Source organism: Protopterus annectens, chromosome 5.part0 (assembly GCF_019279795.1).
Source record: "Protopterus annectens isolate FY-2018-M chromosome 5.part0, PAN1.0, whole genome shotgun sequence".
NCBI lineage: Eukaryota > Metazoa > Chordata > Ceratodontiformes > Protopteridae > Protopterus > Protopterus annectens.
Window position 1 is genome coordinate 876529289 of NC_056735.1, and position 24960 is coordinate 876554248.

General features: G+C 38.6%; 1 protein-coding gene across 2 annotated transcripts in view; it reads left to right on the forward strand.

The window, feature by feature from the left end:
- Positions 1-24960, forward strand: part of XRRA1 (X-ray radiation resistance associated 1) — a 1524348-nt gene that overhangs the window by 492670 nt on the left and 1006718 nt on the right. The gene's annotated exons all lie outside the window — the stretch shown is intronic.

Consider the following 24960-nt stretch of genomic DNA (forward strand, 5'->3'; position numbering starts at 1 on the left):
TTTCAATTCACAGGAAATATAAGAACAATAAAGTTGTAAATACCTAACTGACTGAAGAATTACTATTCCCTACTTACTTGCTAGAGCAAGGCAAGATGAAATAGATGTGTGTCTTTGTTGTCAGTTCTAATAACAGAGTGTTGAGTGTCATTATCACATCTCTCACTAATATCTAAATACAGTTTCAGTGCTGACTAGAGAATGACATCACATCTTGTCGTATGATTGTGTGGTTCCCACACTAACCCCACCCGACTAGAAGCTGAACCAGGATCTAGCACAGATGTGCCACAATACACGCCTAGGATTTTTCTAAGGCATCTGGAGAATGTAAAACAATTCCAGTACTTTGATCCTTCCTGTAGAGACTTCTAGCTTAATTTTGTTTATTAGAACTAGTCAGTTTTCTAGTTTCAGCACTCAGATCTGTTTATTTGAGCTCAACCCTTGTTCAGAACTCATTGTAAGCACTAAATAAGTTAGAAATTACTACAGCACTCAACTTTCTTCACTTGTCTAGAGGAAAACAGTTTTTAGTACTTAATAAATAAGCACCTATCCAGGCATGTCTAAGGGTCAGCTCCCGGTGTTTCCTCCTGTCTACCTAATGAATATGGGCATCTTGGGGCAATGCAGCAATTGCCTCATGTACACAGACAATCCTCTCCTCCTACCACCCAACACTACAACCTGTGAGAGATGCACTTATATAGCCAAACTGGAAGCAAAGCTCTCTTCACCAAGACTGGACTAGACAGTCAAGAGGAGAAGGTAAACACTTGTACCACACCACACTCATCACATAGTCCCTCAAAACCTACACCACCAAAACACACACATAGAAACACAAACCACACACCTACATTCACGGAGGCTCTCAATAAAAATCTAACCAAGCAACAGGGACCTCCAAAGCAGAAATGCAAGCAACCCCCCCCCTAACACAACCCAAATGATACATAACCCACAAACTCAGTGTGCCACTCAACCACAGCCCATAAGGCATAACAACGTACCCAACACTCTAGTCATAGGCGACTCTATATTCAGGAACACTGATGTTCCACTACCAGGCTAAACAAGGAGAAAGTTACTGTCAGCTGCCTGTTAGATGCCAGGATCCGCCACATAATGCATGTACTCAGGTCACTCCACAACAAGTACAAATATGACTCTGTCGTTGTCCATGTTGGTGTGAATGACCTGAGACATACCTCCCTGGACTACATGAAAAGAGACATGGAGGAGATGTCTGATCTTGTAGCCCAGGCAGGTATGACCCTAGCCCTGAGTAGCATTCTGCCATCACCCAGAATTATACCACAGTGCAAGGACAAAATGATTGACTTCAACAATTGGCTATGCTTGTAGTGTCATTCTAAGGGGATCAAGTATCTGTCTGCCTGGGATGACATGATTGACAAACCATTATGCTTTGCCAGAGATGGCCCGCACCTGTCGCCCTTGGGATTCCGGATACTGGCTAAGGCTCTTACCACCCCTATCATGCCTTTTTTAGGCAAGGTTCAAATGACAAATTCACCACTGTAACAGGTACAAGCAAGCAAAATCTGAGTGTAATGCTACTTAGTGCTAGAAGTCTAAACTTCAAAATGCACTCATTCGAGGCACTCCTTAAAATGGAGAATATTGACATCTGTGCAGTGACAGAGACCTGGTTCAAGGCTCCAGAGAGCACCCCTGAATTACCAGGCTATAATTCATACCACACCTTTCGGCCACCTAACCTAGACGAAATACTAAAGGTGGAGGCATGTCCATATTCATTAAAGATATCCACACCTCCAGGCTAGTTGCTCAGCATAATGCATCCAAGATTATCCAAGTGCAACTAACTCTGGGCAAGACTGCAATCCAAATTGTAGCTTGCTACAGATCCCCCACCATGCCCCAGGATTCCCACTCCTCATTTCTTGATACACTGGAAAATATTAGGGTACAACCTAACACCCTAATAATGGGGCGATTTCAACTACCCCACCATTAACTGGGAAAGCTACTCATGTACCAACTCTTGTGCTTGATGTTTTCTGGAATTCATAAATTCCAACACCTTGGATCAACTTATCCACACCCCCACAAGGGGCAACAATATCCTAGACCTGGTCATTACCACCTTTGGCAACCAGTGTTCCACACCGGACATCAGTTCCTCGTTGGTCAGATCCGACCACAAGCTAAGCATCCTAGACAATCCACATCCCGCCCCACCCCCCCATTAGGGAAACTACCGTAAAACAATTTCTCCAAAGCCAACTTCATGCTTCTAAAGATAGAAGTGGCAAACTTTACGACACCCATGCTTATGGACAATAGAGGTACTACTGCTGAATCCTATACAAATGCACTTTATACGTACTTACACGAGTGCATGGATCATGCAATCCCTAACAGAACCAAGATGCTATCCTCCAAAAAAAAGGAAGCCAATCTGGTGGTCCCTGCCAAAAAAACTCTACAACAGAAGAAAGAAACTGTTGCAAAAAAGAGTAAAATCCCATGATTGGAGGAACTCCATGGTCAGTCTCAGTAAGAAGCTGAGATCCCTCATAAAATCCTCCAAAGCTAGTTACAAAAACAAAATTGCCACGGATTCTAAAGACAACCACAAAGCATTCTATAGCTATGTCAAGAATCTCAATGGCAACACTCAGATCTGCTCTGAGTTACAGCACAATAGCACTAAATATACAGAACCAACTGATATTGCCAACATCCTGGCAGATAGGTTCAGTGCTAACTTTACCCCTCTCTCACCCCCTAAAGGGCTCTTCTCTATACCAGAAGAATGCAAAGTTCCTGTGATCATGGCTGCACAGGTAAAAAAAAAACACTCACCAAAGCCAAGAACACAGCATCCATGGGACATGATAACATCCCAGGCTGCGTTCTACATGAACTGGCACCCCACCTAAGTACCATGTTCAATCATAGCCTCACCTCAGGCTTTGTGCCCACTGAATGGTGCACAACAACAGTTATCCCACTCCATAAAGGGGGAGACACCACAGACCCTGGGAACTACTGCCCCATCAACCTGATGAGCCTGGTCTGCAAAGCTATGGAACGTATCATCATGAAACTTATAAACAATGACATTGGTAATCTCCAAACTCTGGACCCTACCCAGTTCGAGTTTGTAAAAGGCAGATTATGTCTCCTAAACTTGATTGACTTCTTTGAAGCGGTCACCAAAGCCGTAGATGAGGGTAAGGTGGTTCACCCACCTATCTAGATCTCACCAAGGCTTTCGACACCATCCCCCACTCTGGAATTATAGATAAACTCACTAAACTAGGTATAAATCCCTATGTCACAAGATGGGTTGCCGACTGGCTCACTGACAGAACCCACACTATGAAAGTAACAGACTCTAAATCCAACTTCAGACCAGTGACAAGTGGAGTACCACAGAGTTCAGTCCTGGGTCCTCTCCTGTTTTGTATCTACTTCTCTGAAGTACAGGCTAACATAGAAGGTCTTTGGCTAACAAAGTTCACAGATGACTGCAAACTAGGAGCCATAATCAAAACTCCTAACTATGTGGACATCCTGCAAAAGGGCCTCACTGAGACAGATGCCTGGTGTCAAAGCCATGGCCTCAAGCTCAATGCCAAAAAGTGCATTGTCATCCCTTTTGGTAAAAACTCTGCACCCATGAACTACCATATAGGCGATAGTCTACTTAACACCGAAAGTGTGATAAGGGACCTTGGGACACAGGTGGACAGTAGTCTCTCCTTTGATAATCACATCGCCACAGTAGACAGGAAATCCATCTACGTGGCACACCTCATCACAAAAGGATTCTCATCCAGGAAAAAAGAGGTCATTGTTCCCCTCTACTCATCACTAATTAGACCCATTATAGAGTACAATGCCCCTTTTGGTATGTACCTCACAAGACATCTACAACAACTGGAAAGGCTGCAGAAATACCTCACAAAAAGGATTACCAGCCTCAAACAGATGCCCTACGGCGACCGTCTGAAAAAACTCCAGCTTTACTCTGTCGCATATTGCCTACTCAGAGACGATCTCTGCCTAACATACAAAGCTATGTCAAACCCAGAGCTGTTGGACATGCTCCACTTAAAGAAATCCCAATCCCTCTGAGCTACACACTCTAGGGACCTAAACCTTGTCACCACAATAATTATAACATGCTGGAGGGATAGATTCCTGTCTCAGAGACTTCCCATACTCTGGAACAAACTGCCTATCTATATCAAACAAAGCTCCTCATTAGCACTCTTCAAGAAAAATCTTGATGATTGGATGGGAGATAGGAAATTCACACCCGGGGATCACTTCTGTGGCTCTGCTTGACAGGGGCACAGGAAAATAATTTTCTTGGGTGGCAAAAGCCAGGGTACCATTTGGCTAGGCTTATATAGGCCCTAGGACCAATAGCCTAGTACCTACCTATGAACCTATCCATTGTCTGACACCCCAAGGTAGCAGTTAGTTCACCACTAAGGACAATAAGAGCCCAAGCATTTCACAGGCATTGCATCTCTGGCTGCATTCAGGCCTGTGAGAAAATCTTTATGCCCCAAACAAAGTCATTACATTTCTGCCTATTTTTCTTAAGGTAACCTGAGCTAAGCTTAACCCCTTGCTTTCCAGCATCCTCTGTTAACATATATACATTTCCTCAGTTACAACAATACAGTCTGATATAAATGTGTATTTCTTTTCTGTCCAGCAGGACCCACTGTTGATGCATTTTTAATACAGGCAAATTTACAAATACATTTTTAACACAAGCATCTGTACAAATCAGTTTGGTATACAAATGACATAAAATTATTTACAAAACTCCAGTTAGCTATGTAGGCATATATTACTCATGCAGTGCTCTACTCTCTCTGGCATAGCTGGCACTACCTCACATCATCACATGTGTGTATGTCAGTGTAAGCAAGTGCATGCATGTGAGTGCGTACTAGTGTGCATATGCGAGTGTGTGATTACATGTATATGACTGTGCGTGATTGCATGTGTATATATGGGTATGTATGAACATGCATGAATGTATAGAAGGTTCAGAATCAGACTCCTACATAAGGGAGGTTGCTCCAGAGAATATTTTTTTAAACTTTACGGCATGCATACCTCTCCACTGTATAGTTTTTTTGCAGAATGTTCAGATTTTTGCCTCACATTTTCTTGGTCTGTTCTCCTTATAAAATGTGTGGTTTTCTGGCAAATCATTGAAGACTGAAATCCCTAAATAATGACATGCATTTAAGTTTCAGATTTCATTTCCTTTGGGAAAAGCATGCTAACACAAATTCTGTTATTCTAGCAACTTTTTTAAGTTTATAAGGACAATATGTAAAATCTATCCCTACTTTTGTTCCTTTGTCTCACCATTATTTTAGGCTTTAACCAGATTTCTTGTGGTAAGAGGTTGAAAGGTATTTACAGCTATTCAGGGAAAATAAATATTCATTTTATTGCAATATTCCTTTTTTCAGTTAAGGGAAAGCTGGCAATGTAAAATTCAGCAAATACTCAACAAATGCATTTATTTATTTATTTTATTTGTCTTTGTTTAACAGGAAAGTCCAAATGGGTAATACCCATTTTCAGAGGAGGCCTGGGGAGAAAAGCTCCATTTACATACATTGCATTATACTAAGTTCCAGTTGAATACAGAATAGTTACATTTCTATTTACATTTGTACACTAATTACATTTATACATTCTAAAATTTTACAGAGGTGGAAGCTACTAAAGAGAAAGCTAAGTTCAACTTGGTGGGTTGTACAGGCAGCAGTTATATATAAAAATATTGTAATTTCAGTGAAAGGTTGAGAGTATTGTACGGTGAACACACAATCGTAACCTTTTGATGAGCATATGCAGGAACAGGACTGGTTAAGATGTTGTTTAAGCAGTGATTTCAAACTATTGAGTTTGTCAGAGAGTTTTATGTGTGTAAGGATATGATTCCAGAGTTTAGCAATGTATTGGGAGTAGAGCAAGTCTTCTGAAACATTATTTGACTTATTTGTAAGTAATAAGAATTTATTACTAGAAAGGAGGTCCCTTGCTGGACAGTAGGGCAGTAATAAGTTTTGTAGTGCAGGGCATTTTTCTGGATGATGAATGAGTTTATGTGCGGTAATTAGTTGTGAGTATGTTAGGTAGTTGTGCAGCTCATGCTAGTTTAATTGCTTTACGCTATGACAATGGTGGGTCCTATGAGGGACATTTGTGGCAAATGTAGTTATTTTATTTTAGCAGGAGGCATTCCATACAAATTCATCCTATCAGAAAAAACAACTCTTTTTTTATTGTGAAGCAGCAATTTCAAGTGATTATAATATAGCAGTGCAGGGGATGTGTCGTGGTTTTGACCACAAATCAACAATATTTTGGCGTGAGTAGATTGCCAGGCACCCAGTATTACTGCTGCACAGGTTAAAACAGCACTGTCCAAGGCTATGAATGCAGCTTCTATGGGACCTGACAATATCCCCAGCTGTGTTCTACATGAACTATAGAGTGAACTGGCACCTCACCTGTGTGCCTTGTTCAATCACAGCCTCACCTCAGACTTTGTTCCTACTGAATGGCTCACTGCTACAGTCATCCCTCTCCACAAGGAAGGAGCGACTATAGACCCCAGGAACTGTCGCCCCATTAGCCTAACGAGTCTGATATGCAAAGCTGTGGAATGCATCATCGTGGACCTAATAAACAAGGATATAGGGAATCTCCAAACTTTGGATCTTACACAGTTTGGTTTTGTGAATGGTAGATCATGCCTATTCAACTTGGTCAACTTCTTTGAGTCAGTCACCAGAGCTGTGGATGAAGGCAAGGTGGTTCATACAAGAAACACAATATGCCTTCATGATAGGAAACACACCAGGATGAAAAAGTCATACAGTTTATTTCTGCTTCTGGAACCTCAGCTTTTCGCCTTCATGGACTTTGAAAATAACGTGGTTTATTCCTGGCAGCATAGAGGACATTCGTTTAAGCTGAAAGGAGGTAAACACAAAGTGAAGGGCTCTTTTGAGTCATCCATTTCATCTGGGGACACTGGTACTAGCAGAAAAAGTGTCTCCTTTGAGGAGATAAGTTTGGAAGATGTATTGGAACAACCAAAAAACGCACTGAGAAGCCAGCAACCTTTTCAGCAGGGGCAAGTGCGACCCAAGAGAACACGGGGAAGCAAAATTTCAACAACTAACAGAAGTAAGACTTTCTATAACACAAATTGACTGTTTGACAACTGAATCACAGAAAAGATTATATCCTGTTGATTTTGCTAATTCTGTCTGTGATGAAGGTTTAAATCAGGAGTTAAAAATTATTAACTTATCAGGATTGAATATTTCTGTGCACACTGAAATTGTATTTTTGCGGGGGGCAAAGTTTGTTCCCACAAGAATCCCTTTTTTGGGTGGCATTATTTTGGATGTTAAGAGATTCTGCCGTAAATTAAATCTAAAGGTGTTTTTTTGTGAAAAACAGTGTTCTGAAAGCAATGATATATGTAATGTATTTGTTGATGAAGATGATGAATTGTTGAATTTAAGTATCCATGAAACAGAAATGTATTTCCAGTGCTTTGAACATGAGGTTTTATCTTATGATGAAGAATACAATAGCCTTGTAGAGTCTAGTAACACTATGGGGGGGGTGGGGGTGGGGGTTGTTACAGGTTATAGATCCCTCGAGCTATCTAATCTTCTGATAACACGTTTATGCCCCTTAAGCATAACACTGCCACTGTCGTATATTATAAAAGATTTACAGATGATTTAATTTTCATCTGTAAGGTTGAAGAGAGGGATTTTGTGGGATTCATGCACTCACTTAATGATAACACCCATTGTTTAAAGTTTACTTGGAACATAGGGGCAGATAGTATCTCATTTTTAGATGTTGAATTTTATGTTAATAGTAGACAAAAGGTTCAGTACAAACCATTCAGAAAGCCAACTGCTGTTAATAGCTTTTTACATGTGGATAGCATGCACCCACCCACTTGATTGAATCCTTGCCTTATGGAGAATTTAATAGAATTTTTAATAATACCTCTGAAACAGAACTTAACGACAAGTATTTGGATGAGGTGTATGAACGGCTATGTGTCTGGGGATACATTGACTGTATTTTACATAAGGTAAGACACAGAGTGCAAGGAGAAGGCAGGGGTATGGCTAAGAAAGTTTTGAATCATTCAGAAATGAATGAAACCTCTGAGAGGTTATTTTTTGTTACAAGATATTCTGAATTTTCTCCTATTTTGGAGAAGATTGTTAAGCAGGCCTGGGATGTTGTTTGTGAAGACACTTCTGTTGGTTTCCTTTTTCCTAGGCATGTAACATTTTCTTACGGCAGATATAGTACTCTCAAAGAATTCCTAAACAGGAAAATTCCAAGGGCCATGGTGGGTAGCAAAGTGGGTACTTATCAATGTGAGAAATGTTCAGTGTACAGTCATGATAAGAATTTGAATGGATGCAAAATCAATGGGAAATTGTATTCAGCAAGGGAATTTTTTAACTGTAATTCTTGTGGTGTAGTTTGTTATTGATTGTGGGTTTAGCAGCACCTGCTGGTATATAGGTCAAACTACTTCAAGGGTAAGGGTACGGATCTTGCAACACTTAGGTGACATTAGAAGGCATTGATTAGAGAGCCCGGTGGCTGCCCATTTTTTGTCCAAACATGAAGGATTATCCAGTAGCATATTTTTCAGCATTTTGGCATGACCCTCAGCTGACATTGGCAATTTCAAAGTGGAACTCAATAAACTTGAATGTAGGATGATTATTAATTTTCGTATATTATTCCCTAATGGTATGAATATGGACAGCAATATTACTTTTTAAATGTAATGCTGTGTGGGGTATCTGTTAGGGGATGTATTGTGTATTAGTATTTATCAACAAATATTTTTCTTAAAAAATTTCTCTTCAAAATGTTTTTATTGTGGGTTCCCACTTTGTAATAGTGCTATTTATTTAATTAAGTGACTAATTCATTGATTATTTAATTGATTATTTGGTGTATAAAAGGATGCGACTTTAGTGGTGTATTTATTCCATGAAGGCGAAAGGCCGAGGTACCAGAAGCAGAAATAAGCAATATGACTTTTTCATCCTGGTGTGTTTCCTATCGTGAAGGCATATTGTGTTTCTTGTAAAGAATTTCTCTTGGTGTTTTTATTGTAAGGTGGTTCATACAGCCTACCTTGATCTGGCCAAGGCCTTTGATATCATTCCCCACTCAGGACTCATAGAAAAACTCACCAAGCTAGGCATCAATCCCTATATCACTAGGTGGGTTGCAAACTGGCTCACAGATAGAACCCACAATGTGAAGGTAGTGGACTCCAAGTCAGACTGTCGACCAGTCATGAGTGGAATCCCACAGGGTTTGGTCCTGGGTCCTCTCCTGTTTGGCATCTACTTCTCTGAAGTCCAGGCCAACATGAAGGGACTCTGGATGGCAAAGTTTACAGACGATTGCAAGTTAGGAGCTATTATTAACTCCCCAAATGATGTTGACATCCTACAGAAAGGCTGCAATGAGACCAAGGACTGGTGTCAGAACCTTGGCCTTAAGCTCAGTGCCAAAAAAATGTGTCGTCATCCCCCTTGGAAAAAACCCGGTTCCCTTGAATTACCACATCGATGGTAGTCCACTGAACGCAGAAGGCGTTATAAGAGCTCTAGGAACACAGGTTGACAGCAGCCTCTCTTTTGACCACCACATTGCCACTGTGGTCAGAAAGTCCTTCTATGCGGCACATCTCATTACTAAGGGTTTTGCATCCAGGAAGAAAGAGGCCATTGTCTCCCTCTACTTTTCCTTCATTAGGCCAGTCAATGAGTACAATGCCCCATTTGGCATGTACCTCACTAGACACCTGCAACAACTGGAGAGACTGTAAAAGTACCTCACAAAGAGGATCCTAGGCCTTAAACACTTGTCCTATATGGACAGACTCAAAAAACTCCAACTATTCTCTGTCTCATATCGCTTACTTAGAGGTGATCTCTGCTTGACTTACAGAGCCATATCTCACCCAGCTCTGTTAGAAATGCTACATCTAAATAAATCCCAGTTCCTCTGCACCACACACTCCAGAGACCTCAACCTCATTACCGCAATCAACAGAACATGCTGAAGGGACAGGTTTGTAACTAGGAGACTGCCCATGCTATTGAATAGACTTCCCATACATGTCAAGCAGACGCCCTCTTCAAGAGAAATCTTGATGAGTGGATGGGAAATAGAAAATTCATCCTTGGGATCACTCCAGTGGCTCTGCTCAACAGAGGCACTATGAACTAAGGTCAGGTGGCACGATGCCAGGGTAATCCAATGGACTAGGCTTTTAAAGGCTCCAGGGCCATTAGCCCAGTACACACCTATGTATTTTTGCCTGTGTCTTAAATGATAATTCAGTAAAGATGTTTGCCACCACAGTAGGCTGGTAATATGAGAGACTGTTAAGACTAAGCTGATTCCTTAGACCACTCTCCTTTTTTCCCTAGATCCCTCTGTGTTGCAAATACAGCCAGTATGTACTGGGGGTTAGTTGTGTCCCCTGCAGCTATTGGCTCCTCTTAGTGGGCAAGGGAGAACCACTTTTGTTCGTGTTGCAAGAAGGGGCAGGGAAAGTACCCCTGTGTAACCAGAATGTTTTGCACATCCCTGAGAAAGCTATTGCTGCCATTAAAAATGTGTTTGCCTTAATTTTCCTATCAAAAAGAAAAAGAAAAGTAAACTGATAGCTTCTCCTGCTCCAGTTTCAGTGGACAGGAGTAGTTTATTAATTCTGGCTCAGGGTCTTGTACAGGCTATGACCCTTTTTCTCAGGTGGTTTCTGGTAAAAAGAAAAAGTGATTCCTCTTTTCCTGAAGAGATTCAAAAAATTAAATCAAGAGAGGAATGTGATGGAACAGATACATTTTTTTCCCTCAGAATTCTAACTCAGACTCTGTGGAGAGCATGTTACCTGAATCTCCCTATCAGTTATTCTCTTTCTTCGAGACTATTTTCAGAATGTGCAAGTGTATTCAGTGGGAGAACACTGAGGTTTCTTAGTCTTTCAGAAAATACTGCCAGCTGTTACAGAAGGAATTTCTCTAGAACCTTTACCTATTTCCTCAGTTCTGTCAGCTCTGGAGGAAGTGTGTGCCACTGCCTGCAGTTTTCCTGATACTCAACCTACTAAAAGGCAAATAGAATGTATAAAGTTCCTCAGAATTTTAAGTTTTGTATATACTTTTCCAAAACATGACCAAGCAGCTATAACTTTAGTTAATCCAGCTGCTGCGAAACATTTTAACTCTAATCCTTCCCCTTTATAATAAGGACGGTAAAACAATTTTTTTAAGTTTGGAGAAAAGTGTTTGCTTTTGCAACTTTAATATTTTTAATTTTGAGTTGTCAGGCTCATATATTAAAGTTCATTGTGACTAACTGACAATATGAGGAATGTTTTATGTGCAATTTCTCCCTGTGAGGAAAAATCTGCTTTTGTGCGGTTGGTTTGGTTTCCTTTATTTTTCAGGTCACTAGTCATTTACAGTATGTTTATGACTGTAGATACTACATCCAGTGAGGTTGCCACTGGTTCTGTGTTGTGGAGGTTTGACTGGCTACATTCTCAGAACCTCCTAGAGGATGTAAAAATTAGCTTTTAAATTCACCTTTGGCTAGAGAAATGTGATGAGAGGGTTAAGCTGATGTACAGTGAATCTCTCAGATTTTTATTTCTCCCTCTCTAAATTTTCCAAATGTAATTTTTCTCCCTTGTCCAACTGCAGCAAGAAAGAAAAGAAAAGAAAACAGTCTCAGCAATATGTTGGTAAGCAGGCATTAAAAACAATGGTGGTGAGGTTCCCTAAAAGAAAGCAGGAATCCCCCAGAACAAAGGACAGTCAAAAAAGTCAGAATGAGTATATAAGGGGCCTTGTCCCACCTCTCACCCTTGTAGTCTCTTATCCCTTCCAGAAAGTCAGATTCTCCATTTCTGTCTCTTTGGCAACAGATTGTTTTAGACAAATGGGTTCTGGAAAGGAAGGAAGATATCCCAACTTTGCAGGGAATTATTCCACATCCCCAGACCAAACTCCTCTGTTCCCTCCTGTCCTGCAGCACATGCTTTAGTGTACGGTAATAGAAATAGTTATTTTTTCCCAGTGGGGAAGAGGTTTTCATTCAAGAATGTTTCTGATGCCAAAAAAAGAAAATGCCTGGAGATCAGTTATGGACCATTTTCTTAAACCAGTTTGTGATGGTGCCCAAGTTCAAGATATTTTCACAACACAATCTCTTACCCATTATTCCCCATTTGAGATTTTTTAGTAATCATAGATTTAAAAGATACTTATCACATTCCTATTCATTAAGACTTCAGATGTTTCTTAAGGTTTTATGTATCTGGATCACATTATCCATTCTCTGCCTTGCCCTTTGGTCAATCCATTGCCCAAAGAGTGTTCACAATATGTCTAGCTCCAGTTATAGCACATTGTCTACATTGTATCAACATTTTTCCGAATTTTAGATGCCTTGCTTATTTATGCAGACCCTTTTTCAAAAGTGTCAGGAATCTCTCTCTTTGGTGAGAGATGTCATATGTAGGCTGAGATTCCAAAAGAACCTCAGTACAAAAAGCTTTTCTTGCACAGGAAAAAAATATATCTACATTTAGATCTATTACTTTTTTTTCCCCCTTATCCCACTGGTGCTACACATATAGCCACTGTGGACTTGGGGGTTAGCAATGTCTTTTGCGATTGTTGGGGCTCCCCTTAATGGACAAGGGAGGCAATACCTCAGGATTCTGAGTCTCATGGCATGTATGACTTTCATGATACCTCTGGCAAGACTCCACATGAGAAAGATACAATGGTATCTGAAGTCTCTTTGGTCCCAGCACCAATACCCATTATATTTTCAGATTCCAGTTCTGGAATGTGTAAGAAGTGAAATCACTTGGTGGAAAAATCAGGTGCCATGAATCCAGGTCTCTCCCTCTCCCTTTCTGCTCCAAAACAGTCAGTGACCACAGTTACCTTGTATTTTGATAGGTAGATAAAATTGCAAGGTATCTGGGACAACAAAGACAGAAACAACCACATAAATGTATAGGAGAAGTTTGCTGTTATCAAGGTACTCAACTCTCTAAATCACCTTTCGTCCCAAGGACCACTTCAAGTTGCTAAGGACAATACCATAGTGATGTGGTACATAGAAAAGCAAGGGAGAACCAGGTCTTACCTTCTTTTCAGACTAGACGTTATCATGGGATATAGCTTTATGGCAGAATCTCACTCTACTTCCTACATTCTGTCAAAACAACATTGTGTGGCAGACAAGCTAGGCAGGACAAAGGCAGACCTTCATGAATGGAAACTGGATCAGGGGTCTTCCAATATCTGATCCATCTGTGGGGAGTTCCTCAAGCACCCCTTTTTGCCTTCCCACTGAAAAATCAGCTGGCAAAATTCTGCTCCAAGACTTCATGCATGAAGGCCTGGAAGACAGATGATTTTACTTTTCCTTGGAGAGAAATATTTCTGTATACTTTTCTACCTTTTCTGATATTCAAGGTAATTCTGAAGATTCAGAAGGAATCCCCAAAGATCCTTCTAGTGATTCCTTTCTGACCCAGGTAACAGTGTTTATCTATTCTTTTGGAATTGACCAGGGGCAATTGCCACACATTTCCTCACAGACTGGATCTAGTCACACAAGAACAGAGATGAAAAAGATAATTGGGAACATATTTTTTCTGCTTGTAATGTGTTGGCAGACTGTAAAAATTCAGACTACTCTATCACAAGCAAGTAAAAGATAAAGCAGCTCCAGGGAAACAGAGCAAGGTGCAGAGAAAATGAAATAAAATAGAATAAAAACTGCACCAAAAGCTCACACACCAAAGATTTTATTTAAACAAAAAAGTAAGCGCTTTCGCAACTAACCAAGTTGCTTCATCAGACAGCTAGTAAAATACTATAGAACATTTAAATAAATAAAATACATGTCAGGTGATCAGCACTGCTAAGGTCATTGGATATAGTTAATTAAAACATTGTCATGATTATTTAAATTAAAAACACATGAGTGCTGTGCATTGTATAGCCTTACTAAGCTCTTACAAAAGTAGAGAAAGCATTTCACATAACAATAATACTGCACATACTTTGTGATACAAGTTATACATCCTGACATCAGAGGGGGCGACATTGAGAATTACACAGAAAGCATTGAGCAAGAATGGATACTGAAGCTTAATGCTGAAAACCCCCCCAGGTTTGAATGGCATTGCTTCCCTTAAACCTTTTCTCAAAGCACGTCCATTGCCACATAAATTCTAGCAACCTGTCCTTGGAAGCTTTAATTTTTAGCATGATATATACAGAAATGGTTAGCTTGTTGTTATGTGCAGTGTTATTGGTATGTGAAATGCTGATCACCTGACATGTCTTTTATTTATTTAAATGTTCTATAGTATTTTACTAGCTGTCTGATGAAGCAACTTGGTTAGTTGCGAAAGCGCTTACTTTTTTGTTTAAATAAAATCTTTGGTGTATGAGCTTTTGGTGCAGTTTTTATTCTCTTTTACTCTATCACAAATACTGGGTGAGCAAATTGGCGTAACTGAGGAAATATTTTATCTGTGATACAGAATCGGAATTGCCTAGACATAGTAAGACCTTGCTGAGTTTAATTTTGGTGGCTGCCAAAAAATCATTTATTAGAAAATGGAAATCAAAGTCTAAACCAACTGTAATAGAAGTAGTAAATATTGTAACAGAGATAAAACAACTGGAATTGGGAACCTTAGAAAAGAGTAGGAACAAATTACATGGAAAAAATAGGAATGGTGGAAACAATACATGCAGACTGATGTTTTGAAGGAGGAATGAGGCTTAAGGAAGCTAGGAATTCAGTGAGCATTGTAATGTTTGACTGACAGTGACTGGATAAATTATAAGTGATGTCTAATGTTTGCAACTGAAAATATGGCAGTATGGTTTGTTTTTATTTTTATAAATGCACGATTGCCTATGTCATAAGTGATAATTTAATAAAGATGTTTCTTGTTTAAAAAAAAAGAACAGGGACAGTTTATACATCACAAACCCAAACAACTGCCTGGATCTTAGGGTCTTAGTACCTTTTAGGCACATGTTTACTGAAGATGTACAGGAGGTACTAATGGGTGCAAGAAAGCCCTTTACTAGACATTCATATATTAGCAAATGGAAAATGTTTTCTAGTTGGTGCCAAAAACATAACCTCTACCCTTTCAGAGTAGTGTTTCACTTGTTTTACGATATTTGTGTGAGTTGTTTTTCTGTTTGCCTGTCTTACTCCTCTGTCAAGGTTAATTTGTTTGCCATTTCATCATGTCTGCTTGTGGATCCCCCTTTTTCAAGGAATCACATTGCCTATTTTTAAAGGGGCTTTGCATATGAGACCTCAAGGTAAACCAGTGGCTTCTCCTTGAGACATTAATTTTGTGTTAGAGAAGCTAACACTTGCTCCATTTGAACCAGATTATCTGGCTGACTTGAGGTTCTTAAAATGGAAAAGAGTTTTACTCCTTGCTCTGATCTCTGCAAGCAGAATATCTGAGTCGTAAGCTCTTATTGCAGGTAAACTTTTATTTAATTTTCCACAGAACAGGGTTTCCTTGAGAAGTAATCCTTCCTTTATGCTTAGAGTGGCATTCAAATTTATTTAAAACCAAACTATCTATATTCCTATGTTATTGCCTGAGGGAGAAAGGATGCCTCATATCTTGGATGTCCACAGACAGTTCAGATACTACCTTGACATTATAACATTTTTCAGAACTTTCGGTCTGTTCATTTCTTGTTAAGGTAAGGAGAAGGGACAACCTGTATCAAAGCAGACTGTTTCCAAATGGATATCTTGGTCTATTACCTTTTGTTATTCCCACCACAAAAAAAATATATATTCCAGGCATATCAAGCTATATTCTATCATGCCTTGATTTCATCTATGGCTTTTTGGGAAGGGTTGAATTATAAAAGTATTCTAGAAGCAGCAACTTGGTCCTCTGTACGTACTTTTACAAAACACAGCAGGCCAGATTCCTTCTCTAGGTCTAGGTCAAGTTTTGCTAAGATCATTCTCCAGAATTTCCTGGACCCTTCTTCTTCTACCTCCCAGTTGTTCTAAGCTATGTTAATCTACCCATAGATCGTACGTTATCACAGCAATGATCAATATGAAGAACATAGTACAGTTGTGTAAATAGATTTACCATGGCAGTAGATGTTCGAGCGATCACTGCTGCAGTAGCCACTCCCTCTCCCCAACCTTGTTTTTTGGTGCGTTTTTTATTCCAGTGTGTAGGCATTTTTATTTTCATTTTATTGCTAGCAATGTCTTTTCAGGGCTCAGTCTCCCTCTCTCAGTTGGTATGAAAGCTCTGAAGGTCTTGATGCACATGCCTGCCTTTTTAGCCAGCTCAGCTCAAGCTAATGGTTTGTGTACATGGAAGGTGCCCTGAAGCTTTGCAGGATTTAAAACGTATAGCTTAGGCTACTGCAGCAGGTATCATTTGAACTGTTAAAGTAAATTTACCTACATGACTTTACTATTCTACAACCCAAAATGATTGCATGCAAATTTGCATTTTATTTAAAAATTGTTTTCTACAGTTGAAGTATTAGTTGGACTGAAACTCATAATGTAGATTTAAGTAGCAAAGTCTGTGGCTGTGGCTATGTGTGTGTGTGTGTGTGTGTTCTTTTAATCATACTCAGAAACCAGCATTTGTTGTCCCAAACACTCTAGGCCATACCAGAGGAAATGGAAGAATGGACGCTGGTTTTAGTCTATTTCTGACTATAGTGCTGACAGCTCAGTGTATAATTTTTATTCTGAATTTGGAAATGGCCAACCTGTCTTCACTATATCCACTTTCACAATATAAAGTGTACATTAGGCTGTCTGGATTATGGCCAGAAACAAACTGAAAGTATAGAGTCCATGCCATATAGCAATTACAACTGTTGTTCACCACTATGTAGTTTGTGTTCCAATGCCTAAATAACACACAGAAGCCAGAGTTTAATGTTGTCTGTTAAAACTTCTGTCCTCCTTTAATTTACTCATTCGGGTTTTTAGTATAGATGCAGTCTTAATGAATAGTATACTCAAAGCCAGGCATTCTGGGAAAAGTACATGTCCCATTCACACTTGGAATGGCGTGATGAGAGACAGTAGTTTCATTTATAATTTTACTATGAAATTTATGTGAAATTATTCTTAATGCAACAATAATTGGCCATATATGCAGCTATTCAACACATATCATATGTATACATCTTTTATCACAGTTAACAGTAGAAGAAAAAAGTAAAAAATGCACTTTTCAGGTCACTGCATGCCCTTCTAGACCTCCGCTCCCCAGCCTTCAGCATCTTCTGTCACCTCTGGCAATGCCCCCATATTAGTAAAGACAAGATCCAAGATGTTATTCCCTCTCATAAGTACACTAATTGTTTCAGGTTATTCATGCTGACAAAGTCAGGAATCACTGTTCTTGTGATTAGTGATGGTGGTGTATGTTTCCCAGGCTATAGTTGGATAGTTAAGATGACCTAGAATAATGGTATTGGGTTTAATACTGAATGATTTTACTTCCTGTAGATAGGCATTGTGGCTTTCTTGGGTCATAGAAGCAGTTCTATATTAAGCTGATATATCATACTCGACCTATGCAGACCCTTAAGGAGAATAATAGCAACAGAACAGAATATTATTTTCATAAAGGGACAGAAAGTATTCTAAGAAATAAGCCAATACAAGAATGGAGAAAGGAGATTTTGCAAATAGAGATGACTGCAAGTAGGGGTACAGAAGATAGGCAAAAAGGAGCTGGAATTTTCTGGAGAAACCTGGCAAAGGAGCAAAGATATTGGGAGCAAATAACTTGAGCAGGAAAGGTAATATAATGGGATGAGGCCAAGAACACCTTTGGAGTGCATGCTACAGACCACCTTCCTACAAGGGGTTGATCTCAGAATATAGGCAAAGAGAAAGGGATAGGGAAATTTTAAGTGAAAGTTTTTAGCTGAATCTAGAACAGAAAGACCCGTTGAGAAAGGGATAATTAGTGGGGCATATAAAATATTGCATGATAACTATAAGAATCGATCAGAGGAGGCTAGAAAAGATTGGAAGAGAACCTGGAAAAACAATTTACAAACAAACAATGGGAAGACATATATATGGCTCCCATGTATGCACCCAAGTCCAGAATGTTTAGGATCTTTACTTGTAAGTGTTTGCATAGGTATTTTTTTACCATAGGAAGACTTTACAGAATTTTTCCTCAAGTAGATAGTAAATGTTGGAGGTGTGATGGAGAAGAAACAGGTAACTGGGAACATATGTTTTGGGAGGGTAATTAGCTGGAATATTTTAAAAACTTCCTATAGAGTACTGTATCAGAAATATTGAGTGAGCAAATGGCTGTAAGTAGGAAATTATTCTTTTGAGTTGGACTATAGGATCTGAATTACCTAGAGATAGTAAGGCCTTGTTAAGTTTAATTCTGTTGGCTGCAATTACTAGAAAATGGAAATCAAAGTCTACATCTATTGAATATTATAAAAGAGAAAAAAAAAACTGGAAGAGGAATCTTTAAAAAGAGGGAGGTGCAAGTTACATAGAAATAAATGAAAGTTGTCAGAACAATGCATGCATAATAATATCCAACAGAGGGAGTAAGGTGTAAGGGAAGGCAGGAATTTAGCAATTTTTGTAACATTGGACTGATTATAGTAGCAAAGAAAGTATTTGTGATGTATATTGTATTTAAAATGATAAATGTTAAAATGGTTTGTTTTCTTTTCTTTTCTGTTAGTGTATGTTTGTCTGTGTCTTAAATGATAATTTAATAAAGATGTTTACAAAAAATGTATGCCATACTGGACCTTTCTTATGGTTATTTGGACATTAAGAAACTCCAGTGTATCATGCTACTTTACCAGCCTTGAAGTGAGGCTGTTCTGGATGAAGATCAAGACCTTTCACCTTTTTTCCCATCCTGCAATTTAGCTGGTCTAAACATGTGGAAGGTGCTATACCCCTGCACAGCCAGAGTACTCTCCAGTGTTTTAAACCATATCTCAGCTACTACACAGACATCGTAACAAATTAACTAGATGAGCAAGAAACATCTGATCAGTTGCCATAGGAAGATACTTTGGAGCCTTCAGTAGGAATCCAGTACAAAAGTTCAGGTGATGTTGCACAGCAAGGGAAGGAACAGGAAAATGTAGCAACTCTGATGCAGTCAATGCTGTGAAGAGAATATGGCACAGGAAGATGCTCTGGAACTCTGTGTATAATTCCCACAGGAAATGGAGAATAAAGAATGTGCCTTCAGTTTAGAAGAAAATAATCTGAAGGAAGAGTTGCTTGATTTAGTAGAGATGGATAAGCATATTAAGAGCAATGAAAGAAACCGAATACAGAAAGTCAATAAGACCCAAAATTTTAGAAATTTGATAAAACAAATCAACACAGTAATCAGGACTGTTCATAAGAAATTCATGCACTATAACAGATGTAAAAAGGATATATTACTGTGCAGCTAAATTAATAACAGATAAAGTTTTACCATAAAAACACAGGACAGTAAGGGAAAGAAAGGAGAGAAATCATATATAATCATGCAAGTATCGAATAAAGAAAACTATAAAGCAATTAAGACAAGAAGTGTCACTGTTAGAAGAGTACAGAGGAAGGAAGAGATCAGCAGTAATGCTCAGAAAGATGTGTAAAAGCAACACACAGTATCAGAACAGATTAGGATGTATCGTATACTACTGCAAGTAATAAAGCAGATAAATATAAAGGAAGAGTACAGCATAAGCAATTTATTGATGCCCCTAAAAAGGTTTATAGAGAATTGGGAAATAAAGCAAAAAGGAATTGAAACACCACCAAAAAAAGAAGAAATAAGTACATGTTGGAGAAATATAGATGAAGATCCTATGGAACATAACAAAGATGCTGAATGGACAGGAAAAGCAAAAGAAAGAATAAGAAATTCAAATGTACAGGATATGAAATGGGAATGGTAAAAGAAATTGAAACAAAATTAAGAAAAAAACTCCTAATTGGAAACCCCCCCATGCCCAAATGTAGTACCTAATGCCTGGCTAAAAGTATTTAATATCTTTGCATGAAGATTTAGCCATGAGTAAGTACTATTTATATGCAAATCCCAAACAGATGCCAGCCTGCTTGACAACAGGCAAAACAATACTGTTCCATAAGAGTGAACCTGTAAGCTATCCTAAAAACTATAGACCAATAACTTGCCTTCTGATGGTGTATAAACAATACACTGGAATTGATGCTGACAGAGTTTATAGTAATTTAGAAGAAAACTCAATAATGGCAGTAGAGCAAAAGGGCAACAAAAGAAAGTCATGTGGAGCAAAGGATCATTTGCTGTTAAATTAAATCATAGTGGAAAACTGTAAAAAGGGGAGGACTCTAAGTATGTCATGAATAGACTACATAAAAGCATTTGACAGTGTCCCAAATTCATGGATAAGAGTGCTTAAAAATGTATAAGATATACCCTACCTTGATCGATTATATTACATCGAGTGGCAAAACACTTTGCAGTTAAGCCATGATAAAGGAGAAATTATTATTCCAGGGATAAAAATTCAAAGGGGAATATTCCAGGGTGACCCTTTATCACCACTGCTTTTTTGTCTCACACTTAACCCATTAAGCTGTCTACTTAACAGAGTCGGTCATGGGTACAATTTGGGACCCAGAAAAACACAAAATATAAAGATTTATCTTCTTTTTGTGGAAGATTTATAACTGTACACTTCATCAGATGAGGAACTGAAAGCACAAACTTTCTTAGATGATATAAGAATGTCTTGATAAATGTGTAAAAGCAACCTTTAAAGCAGGAAAGTTGCATCACAAAGAAAATAAGCAAGAGGGAGTGTATAAATATTTGGGGATTGATGAAGGATCAACAATAAAGCATGGACAAATGCAAATAAAACTTAGTAAGGAATATTTTAGAAGGCTGAAATTAATGCTGAAAACAGTTCTGACATCTAGGAACAAAGTCCAAGCTTTAAATCAGTTTGTTCTTCCTCCCCTAACTTACAGTTTTGGATGAGTTGGACAGGAAAATAAGAAAAATGTTTCATGCTTATCAAATGATTTTTAAAAATAAATGCATACTAAAATTATATATTGCCCTTTCTGATGAAAGTATGGCCCTCCTCGAAAATGATTACATTTATAGATCTGCAATCATAGGACCGCATACATATCTCCTGTCTCACAAGACCCAAACTTAATGAAGATTTTAAAACAGAAGGCGAAAAAGTCTAAGGTGACTTCCCTGCTTAGTTTAATAGAAGTATATCGGTGTCAAGCAGGAATACAAATCAAACCAACAATTGATAAAAATCAGGCAGCAACTGTATGTGCCAAAAAACAAATGAAAGAATGTAAGGTGAAGGATCATATGAGAAGACAAGAAGTATGGAAATGCATAAATATAGTAAGTACGGAAAACTCTTGGAACAACTTTATATCGATCAGGATCGAATGCAGAAATGGTTAAGGAGAGGTGAATTTAAATCAAAAGATGAAAAGTTAATATTGGCAACCCAGGATAGTGGACTACATAAATGCTGGTTTGCAACATCCATTCAACATGTGGGAGAAACAGACATATGCAGGTTTTGTAAAACAGAATTGGAAACGGTCACCCATCTTGTTGCTGGGTGTGATACACTAATGGCAGAAGAACTATATACTGAAAGACATAATAATGTGGCAAGACTGTTGAATTGGGGATTGTGCAAACATTATAATACTGAAGCAGTTGAAAAACATTGGAAACATGAGCCACAAATGATTATAGAAATGATGAAGTGTATATCAAATGAAATCACCAATTCAACAGTTTAAAAAATAGATGCGAGAAAACCAGATTGAGTAGTCCATGAAAAGAAGACAAAAGTACCATTGTTCATTAAAATTGCTACACTCAGTGACTACAGTGTCTTACATACAGAGAGACACAGAGTCATAAAATACCAGAATTTGCAGGCAGAAACTAGGGCAATGTGGAAGAAGGATATCCAGACAGTTCCAATAGTAGTAGGAGCAACAGGGCTTATAAAAAGAATTTACAAGCATGCTTAGATATGTTATCAATATATAACACAATATGAATTGCAGAAGGAACCAATTCTGGGGACATTGTGGGTGCTGCAAAGATCAGTTCTGGCTAACATCAAAGATTAAAACAATACTAATTTCATGAGCTTTAATCATACTATGACTTAGGAATGGGGTCTATTCCTGTCATGGTATTAGAAACCAAAAAAAAAAGACTTAGATAAATTGAAAGAGCTACATCTCCCAGGGTGAAGAGGGCATGTAGGATGTCTAGTTTCTTGTTTAGGCCTCTGGCATTAATCAGTAATGCCTTCATTTTTTTTTCTTTGCTTGCTTTGTTATGCTGATGGGTTTATCAGGTTGACATTGCCTAAAAAGGCACTATATGGGTGGACAATGTCTTTGCCAATAATAAAAACCCTTAAGGGGGCAAATACACACCACCACTAGTGAAGCAGCATGGTCTGTCAGTCATATCCCCCCAGACTGACAAATATTGGATTCCCTTTGAATGACACCAAAAATTTAGCCAATTATTGAAGTAAGTTATTTTTTGCTCATATTGTGGCATCATCCTTGGAGAAGGTAGAATGTTGCTCAGTGCAGGTTCATAACTGCCTGGGACATCTAGTTTGAGAGCTCCAGCATGTTTTGCTTCATATAGTCCAGGTAGGTACATCTAAAGTCACTGACAACCACGAGTACTATAGAGTAAATGTATGTGTGATCTGACGGATCCTGGCACCAGAAAAGCAACTAACCATCAGCTTTGCCTTGCTTAGCCTGATAAGAGGTACATCTGTATGTCTTACAATGGAGTCACCTATAACTAGAATGTTAGTTAGGTTGATGCCTGCATTATGGGCTCAGCATCCATGACTTTGGACCATCTTGTGCTGAGTGAGGTGCTAGGCTTAACTTGTTGAGTATGGTTTGTGCATGTGTTGTGTTTTGGAGGTCTTTGAGGTTCAGGCAAGTTAATCTTTAGAAACTCAGCATGTGTTGGATTGTATGTATTGTGATGGACATGGAGATGTGTGATGTGTGGTGTACTGCTGACAAGTTTGGAGTTTGAATTTACTGTGTGCAAGATGTTTGCCTCCAAGGAGATTATATATGTACATCTCTGACAGTCTGTGTTATGCTGTTTGAGTAGATGATTGTCAGACAGCATGAGACAATTCTTACATTGTCTCAAGATACCTATCTCAAGCAACCTTGCTGCAGAAGTTTTGGATGAAGTCCTGGTTTATAGTTTTCAAAGGAATGCCTAGGGAGCAGGGATGATTACAGTTGCTTGGAGTTTGGTTTGTTTAGGGTACTTTTGGATAGATTTACTAGTAAGGTATGGGGCAATGCCTTGCTATTTAGTCAGGGGTGTACTGTAGCTAAAGGTGTGCTTATTTGGGCTTGGTGCAGGTTAGTTGAGGCCTAGAGTTGGATTTCAAAGATTGTAAAGATTTTGTAGGCCTCTTACAGGGGAAAAAGCAGTCTCTAGATCTTTACCTCCAATGGAGTTGACCAAATGTGAAACTAGGACATGGACCTTATAGGTTTTCTCTGATGTACTTCTTGACCACAAACAGTAATCAGTGCAAGCTGGTGTGTACTTTTGGACGAAAGGCTCAGATAATGCAACTTAAAGCCTGCACAGAGCATCTGCCAGCCTGTTTTGTTCCTCAGCTTAACATCTCTTGACAGTCAATTAAACAGATGTTAAATTATTGACTGCCAGCAGGCTGAAAAGAAACTGCTTACAACTCACAGTAAAATAGAAAATTTAATTTTGGAAAAGCTTTTACAGTGAACAACAAAAGCAGCCTTTTACATTTCTTGTTCAGCTGAAGTAAGTTTCTAATGTTTAGTGTGCTCATTTCTGGTATCGAATACTGACATTTCAGTACTGCATTAAAACATTGCATTATTAGAAGCAATGGCTAAAACAATGGGATGACTGGATAACTCATTTTTCTATTTTAAAACTGGTAGGAATCTCACTTTAAAATAATAGAAAACTTAACTACCTATTTCCCATTAAAATGCACAGGACTTAGAAACCTGAAGTAAGACATCATGCTATGTGTTATTATGACCCCCCCCCCAAACAAAAAATAAGTCGAAGCTAGCTAAAACTTGCCTTGTTAGTATGTGAGGGGCTGTGAATGAGAGAAGCAAGATACAATACATTTCCTACACGGTCGTTTCATTTTAATGAGCCATTATTTCGTAGCAGCCATGTACTAAGTCAAAATTTTAGCTCAGTTGTTTAAATAATCAAGAGTTGAGAAACTTGAGGTATGTTCAGAAATAAAATCAAAAAACAGTCATCCACTAGGTCTAACAGAAGTTATTTCTAAATTTTATTATAAATGCACTTTGCTGCAGTACTACTGTTACAAATTTATCTTGTTTTTATTAGCTCTTAACAGATCACTACATTTGATTTTTGGCAGTAGAGTCAGTTTTCCTTCGTTTGTCCTGTTTTGAACAATTTTGCATTTCATAACTAATTTAATATCTCATTGAAGCAGCACTGTTTATTTAGTGTGAAGGAAAGGGCATTTCTCATTTCACTTTGAAAGTAATCCTTTGGGATAGTGACCTATGATGCTAATGGAAGATAAAACTAAAGAAGATGTGGGGATATTGGAAGAGGTGATTGTGACATGGATTATAGAAAATGTGTCACCCATGGGCATTAGTATTGGAATGAAGCAGATTGGA